This window comes from Papaver somniferum, chromosome 6 (assembly GCF_003573695.1).
Source record: "Papaver somniferum cultivar HN1 chromosome 6, ASM357369v1, whole genome shotgun sequence".
Taxonomy (NCBI): domain Eukaryota; kingdom Viridiplantae; phylum Streptophyta; class Magnoliopsida; order Ranunculales; family Papaveraceae; genus Papaver; species Papaver somniferum.
The window spans coordinates 14,507,237-14,513,660 of NC_039363.1; the positions used below are offsets into that span (position 1 = coordinate 14,507,237).

At 34.8% G+C, this 6,424-nt stretch overlaps 1 long non-coding RNA gene across 11 annotated transcripts; it reads left to right on the forward strand.

Annotated features, from left to right (window-relative positions):
- Window positions 1-1,770: 1,770 nt before the first annotated feature.
- On the forward strand, window positions 1,771-6,040 carry LOC113286996. Of its 11 annotated transcripts, none has more exons than XR_003329640.1 (9): window positions 1,771-2,033; window positions 2,144-2,875; window positions 3,057-3,140; window positions 3,674-3,813; window positions 3,908-3,964; window positions 4,654-4,745; window positions 4,845-4,961; window positions 5,274-5,322; window positions 5,665-6,040. It is a non-coding gene; the product is annotated as an uncharacterized LOC113286996 (long non-coding RNA). The 11 variants fall into 11 exon arrangements; XR_003329644.1 differs by having other exon boundaries at window positions 3,694-3,813; XR_003329643.1 differs by having other exon boundaries at window positions 2,144-2,302.
- The last annotated feature ends 384 nt before the right edge of the window (window positions 6,041-6,424 follow it).

Sequence of the window (6,424 nt, forward strand, 5' to 3'; positions counted from 1 at the left end):
TCTCTTTTCTTTCCTTTTTGGGTTTTTTCCTTCTTTTCAACACTTTCTCTTTTCCTTTAGCTTAGCTCCAAATCTGAAAGCAAAAAAAATACCAAAACGCGTAAAAAAGAACAAATAAAATAAAACCTAAAAACAAATCCACGTCGGCGGCGCCAAAAATTGATCAAATTTTAGATAGTGGTAAATAAGGTTGTCGTTCACTCAGACTTGTTGAGAATTTGTTTTAAGATTTTAAAAAAAATAAGGAAAATATATACAAATATGGTGACAGGATGAAGAGAGTCTGGGACTCAGGATTCCACAGTTTTTCATGTTCATGGGGTTCAAAAATTAATTGTAAACATTTATAACTCAAAACAAAGGAAATATCAACTCTATTATTTGCCAAAGTAGATTTCATAAAATATTACACGTAGGTCATAAGCATGGCGCATCAAAATTACCTAGAACTAAGCATGCTCCATCAAACAAAGTCACGAGTAGTTAATAGAAATCATAATTCATTAAAAAAAATGCAAATAGTAAATAAACATTTAATTAAGTTACCCCAATGGTGAAATCCAACTTCCTCCGTTGTCCCAATGTTAGGTTTAACTCCTCATTTTGGAAACACGGTCAAAAGAATTTTTTTATTGCTCAAAGGTGCTTACAAGAGGTGAAAATACAATAAAACAGGAAACTGCAACGCAAATAAAGTTGCAGATCAACTGTTGCTAGGAACAATGAAAGGAAAGTGCAGCAGTGACTGTTGTGCAGTCGCTGAAAAACTGTTGCAATTGAAGGGAAATACGACAGTGGTTTACGACTGTCTTGGATAGTGCAATGTTCTTCGTGTTTTCTTCTTCATGCAACAGCAGAGAAACTCAGCAATTTCCTATTCTACGCTCTGTTTCTTCTCCTAACTCTCCCCCGATCACTCAATAACCCTTACTGGCTCCCGTAGACCCTTTATATACCCAACAACGACAAGAATCTTTGCTCATTACTCCGAAAAATCTTTCCATAGCTCGACAGTAAATAAAAAATAATCTCGGACAATTTTCTTTCCTTTCTCGCCTCTTCATGCGTTTGCAGCTGTATGATTCGTGCAAAATATTGCTGCAAATTTCTTCAGCATTCCAACTTGATCCAAACACAAGCAAAACACGTCTTTCCTTGCTATAATCCATGGTTATCTCCTCCGGTCACGTACTCTCCTGTGTAAGTTACAATGATTATACGACCCAAATAAATTGATTCGAACTCCCATACCAACGTTTTCTGGGCCTATCAAGATCATCCCAATTGAAATTAGTGATTGAATCTCACTGTAATCCCTCCGAAAATCCAACAGAATAGTACACAGCAAACTGAAATATGTTCCCGCCATTTTGTAATGTTTAAACGATGAAGAAGGGTGCCCCTTATCCATAGTAGGGGTGCTCTTAGCAGGTGACGCCCTGGGGTATGAATAGTAAAGAAGGTGGCCCTTATCGAAAGAGGTGCCCCTTAGTAATTGAGTGCCCCTTAGCCAAAACTGGGGTCCGAATAGCAAATCTCCTCCGGGGTCCAAATTGTACTTTTCGATCAACTTTTTCCACACAAGTGTATTTCTCTAAAAACACCTACAAACACATAAAACACCATAATAAACACACAGTCAAGCACTAACAATAGAGACACTGAGGATCATTCAGATCAGACACAAAAATGTGTTTATCACGGCTTCAGTGGAAGTCGTTTTATATGGATTTATGTAACGATTGCGAGGGTCATAGTTTCTATGGGAACAAATATCAAAACAACTATGCCTTGTTTCTCAAGTACCCGTATCTTCTGTCCATTCTCTTCTCTTGTTCCTTTGCTCTCTTCTCATTTTATCGCCTGATGAAACCATCAAAGAACAAACCCTATACATCTACTGAAACCATTAAAGAACAAAAATAATTCTCTATCTGTGATTCTCTATAAACCCTTGCATCTACTACAATCCAGTAAACCAAATCAATCTCTTCTTCTAACATATCCATTCTAGGTCGTCTTCTTATTTTAAGGTGAATGATAAGCGAAACCCCTAATTTATTCTTCAATTTTCTCATAATATTTGGTTTATGATTGTCACAACCATCTAATATCTTCAATTTAAATTTTGAGGGTTTTGTAGTGAACAACTTATCTTCAATTGGTCGGGTGGTGATGTCAATTTTCTTGATATTGTTCGAGGTGATCCCGGTGGTTATGTCGTAACAGTTAAAATGATTAAAAGTATATACAGATGATTACTTCATCTGATTTCAATTTCTCCCATTAAGGTTTCCGTAAGGTTTAGATACGTGGATCTGACTTTTTTTGATTGATTTAAATTGTTTATAGTAGTCATTCAATTTTAGTATGGGTTTTTCATTTTTTGTCAGTTGTTGGTTTTATTAGAATGGTTAGGTTAGGATTTTGGGTGAAATAGATATAATTGCTTTCTTTTTCTGGATTTGTTTTTTATTTATAATTTTGGGTTGGGTTGTAAATCATGAGTTTAACATCTTTAGAACATTGTAAGGAATATGGAAGTTTGATGCTTGATCTAATAAGAATTCTGGATTTATTGGTTAAATCCAAATTTGGTTATGAGGTCAATTATCCTAATAGCTATAACTGAAGAATAGATGATGATTAACATTTGTATGTATGATGATATCTTATTCAAAAATGGGAAGAATGCTAGCCCAGATTGAATCAACCCTCTGAAGCTTCTCTATTGAGAATATCTTCTATTGAAAAGCGTGTAAGTTTTCCTTTTGATCAGTTGCTCAAGTTGTACTGGGAATTTCATGGGGCACTTTATCTATGGGAAGTATTTAGAAAGAGAATTGTTCATGTTTAATGCCTCCTCCATGTTCATGTAAGCACCCGTGGTAACTCTAATTCTGGTATTTGTAGGTACTTTCCTGGGAAGTGAAGAGTGTTTACTTTAAGTGTTAAGATCTGAAGTGTTTGATCTTCTTTTCTATTTCTCTGGGTGTTTTTGAAATTTTCTTGTTTGTGTAAACTTTCTAATACGTTCCCCTTTTGATCTGTTATAGGTAACAGTTTCTGAGCTGAAGTAGTGATGATTGATCAACTTGCTGCTGTAGAATCTTCTGTTGTGATGGATAAGGGAGGATAAGGTTACTCGCATATATACTTTATGGCATGCTTGTTGTGTTTGTAGAAAATTTCCATTAACATTGGTCATTGTATACAAAAACTGTAGCTATTACATTTGTGTGCTATTTGAGGCGATTGCATTTGACACTTACATTTGCAGTCACCTTGTTCAAACTTACGTTCAATCTGACCGAGAATTTCAAATAAGTGAACTAAGTAGCCTTTATTATTCAGTTTTGCAAGTTTTCTTTCATTGTACAAGAACCAACGGCTACATGATACATTATGCCCACCTTTTGTGTTGTTCAGGTGATGCTTTTCCTAGTTAAATTTCCATGCCGGTGTAGCTAAATTCAAGACTCTAAAGATGCATTGATATCAATTATGACCTTTATATCAGTTCCTAATAATTAGCGATTGAAAGAATTACTCATTCATTTGTACTTGCCATGTAATTTCTTATAAATTCACGACACTTTTGAGTTGAATTGTCGATCTTGGTGTTATATGTCTTATTATTTGGTATTTAATTGGGGTTGTTTTGACCCCACAGATTTGAATACGACATTTCAGAAATTGATGAAAGAGCACTACATGGAGAACTACAGCTTCCAAAAATTGATGGAAGAGCACTACATGGAGAACTACAGCTAATTCTTCTGTTTGGAGAGTTGGAGGTGGCTCTAGTTTCCAGTAGGTATTCGTAATATATTACCAGATTATTTCTTATGCACAAAATGCGAATATCGACTCTAATTTGATTGAAAAAAATTATTCTTTGATGCAGGGATATCGAGTTTATGCCATTTATTGCACTATGTTGCTCATTTTGTTACTTTTATAGGTAAATATGGACTTCACTTCTTTAGTTTTACCGGTTGTGCTCAGCTGTTTCTCCACTTGCATTAGCTAAAGTTTAATACTTCATTGAGTGTAGGTCAACATTTGTTGATGTAAAAACCAGTGGGAGCACAGATAACAAGTATATGCATTTTAGATCTTAGTTTTTATACTCCTAATAAAGTGTGGCATACCTATCTCCTATTTTTAGATCCTTCAAAATATTTCTTGGTCTGTAGAATGCGCACTAGCTCTGGTGTGATTCTGATGATGACATGGATTAGGTATTTTACATTTACAGCCATGGAGGCATGAATTGTCAGATCTTATACTGATGTAATCGATGCTTAGTAATTAAGCCAAGATGTTTGCCTTAGTTCATGGGTAACAAGGTATACATTGGCTCCATTTATGTTCTTATGTTTGTTTTAATAACACACACTTCTAATTTGTCTACATAAGGATTTTCGAGAAGTTGAAAATGCAGAATGATTTAATGGTTGGTATATAACTTGTATACACTTCTAGTTGGAACTGCAAAATGAATCATGTTGTTCAGAATACTCCCTTATCGTAACCTAGCATTTCTTGTACTAGTCTTACAAAATCCTTATACAAGTCTTCATAGTTTATAAGCATTGACTAATTTCTTTTGGGATGATTACTGATCAGTGCTCAAATACATTGATGCAGGTTCAAGTCCATTGCCAGCATTAACAGTTGCCTCGATAATTGATTTCACATTTAACTATGGCAAAGGAAGTGCTTGTTCTACATGTTATGAGGTAGAATCGTTCCAGATCGTTTTGCTTGAAAAGGTATAGTTAGAGGTTCACTATGCTTCTTTCAGACACGATTAACTGTTTCTGTTTGCGTGTTTCTAGATTCCTTGCACATTGGCTTCTGTCAATTCCCTTGAAATGTACACACAACTTTCCAGCGATCCTCTTTGCAAAACTTGCGAACCTTGCATTTTGTCCGTTGATATAAATCCATCAAAGGTACAACTATATGCCATGGTATTACGATTGCAGTAGTAACTCTGTTTATGGACCTTAACTAATATCTTATACGTGTGTCTGTAATTTGAACCACATTTCGTGATAACATCATTACTTTGTTGCATCTCTATTGGGGTTAAGTTTCATTTTAATAATTTTATTCATTAAGTTAAGCGGTAACCAATGTAGGAACTCTTTAGGCAGCCAACTGCCTTTTCTCTCTGCTTGTGCTCTTACTTGTGCCATAGGTCGTTCCACAGATTTTTTTCTCCTGGTATTTGACACTCATAAATTATCTTCTTTTCTTCGCAGAACGGTTCTCTTGCTTGTTGCACTCTCAATCATCACTGACTTCTGAAAGGTAATGGTGTTGTTAAATATATCGAGCTACTTAAATGTCTATCATTGTTTCGAATTTCAATTTTGTTTACTGTTGTGGCATGTGGTGCCTGCCCCAACTTGTTTGGGAATGAAAGCTTGGTTATTGTTATCTGGAAAGGGTTAATGAACTATTTTGCAGTCACTACATTAGTTGAAGCCGATGAGACAATCAAACTATTTTGCAGTCATTACAATAGTTTATTTGCATTTAGTTATTTCTTTGTTAGTCACTACAAGTTCTTGTTTAATCTTTATTAGTTTGTATGTAGTTGTCTCTTTGTTAATCATCACTGGATATTTGTGACTTGTTTTGCGCTTTCAGGGATCATAAAATGCAATAGCAAGCTAATTGACCTATTAGTTTCTGACATGAAACCAAATGCGAAAGCTTCCTATTTCAAGTGTTGCAGAGTCCTCTTATTTAAAGACACCACCTGACAAGTGCTGGAACTATGGAGAAGCATTATGGTGATGTTAGATTTCACTCATGTTGCCTTGGTAGTTTTTCTATAGTGATTTGCTTTTTAGATTTCTGTATGTTTCGTAAATTATTTTCAGATTCAGAACTGATTATAGTTTGTTATTGTAAAATGAAATCCATGTGTTTAGTGAATTTTTGGCAGATTTAGAACCTGAGTAATTGTAGTTTGTTGGGGTTGTATAATGAATTTAGTGAATATAAGTTTAATTCAGTTTGAGTTTCTTGTTTGTTTCAATCATATTTTATTTCAGCTACAGATTCAGTTGAAACAAATCTTTTTTTATATTATAAATTAATGAAACGTCTGCTCAACAGTTTCTATTTATGGTCTGTTCAAGGAAGTCCTAATTTGAAAAAATTTAAGAATCTAAGAAGCAGACGTTTTGAGAAATAAGACTACAATTCTAGGGCTTCCAAAAGCAGTGTATTTTAGAGGTTTTAAGAGTTTTTCAGGCAGGATTTTTTTTTTTGCATTTTCCACTAGTGTTTCAGGCTAGACTTGTGCTGATTAAGTCGGTGATTTCTAGCTATGTTATTCATTCAATGGTTGTTTACAAGTGGCCATGAAGGGTTATTAAGCGAGTAGAAAAGGCCATTAGGA